Below are 1,050 nucleotides of genomic sequence, written 5' to 3' on the forward strand. Positions count from 1 at the left end.
GACATCAGCAATGATACCTTTCATTCCATGGCCTCTTCTGAATCCAGCTTGAACCTCTGGAAGTTCTCTGTCAATATATGATTGTAGCCTTTTCTGTATTACCTTTAGCAAAACTTTACTCGCTTGAGATATCAAAGAGATTGTACGATGATTTCCACATTCCATTGGGTCACTTCTTTTTGGAATGGGCACAAATATGGATCTCTTCCAATCAGTCAGCCAAATAGTTGTCTTCCAAATTTCTTGGCAGAGATGAGTGAGCGTCTCTTGTGCTGCCTCAGTGGAAGAATTAAAGAGGACTGGCATTGGCCATTTTGAATCTAACAACCACATGGTTTACTATGCCAGGAATGATATTAAAGATGAATGGGTTAATTCATAGTCAAAAAGAACATACCCAGATACATCACTCATAGGGTACAACACTGTCCGTGCTAGGATAATATCCATGCACCTATGGGGATGACCAGTTAATACCACTATTATTCAAATTTATGCACCAAACACTGAAGCCAGTGACAATGAAATAAAAGAATTTTACCAACTTCTTCAATATGAAATTTAATGCAAACATGCAATCAAGGTGTATTGATCATTATCAGTGATTGGAATGAAAAGGTTTGGAGCAAAGAGGAAAGATTGGTAGTTGGAAAATATGCCTATGATGATAGAAATGATGCTGGAGAATGCATAATAGAATTCTGCTAAACCAATGATTTGTTCATTTCAAATACCTTCTTTAGACAGCATAAGAGATGATGGAAAAGCTCCTATCATCAGTGAAAACAAGGCCAGGGGCAGACTATGGAACAGACCATTAATTACTCATATGCAAATTCAAACTGAAACTAAAGAAAGTGAAAACAAGTCCACGAGAGCCAAAATATGACCTTGAATATATACCACCTAAATATAGAGATCATCTGAAGAACAGATTTGATACATTAAATACCAAAGACTGAAGACCAGAAGAGTTGGAGGATGACATCAAGAATATCATACATGAAGAAAGCAAAAAGTAATTGAGAAGACAAGAAAGAAGGAAAAGGT

This window comes from Chrysochloris asiatica, unplaced genomic scaffold (assembly GCF_000296735.1).
Source record: "Chrysochloris asiatica unplaced genomic scaffold, ChrAsi1.0 scaffold00325, whole genome shotgun sequence".
NCBI classification, from domain to species: domain Eukaryota; kingdom Metazoa; phylum Chordata; class Mammalia; order Afrosoricida; family Chrysochloridae; genus Chrysochloris; species Chrysochloris asiatica.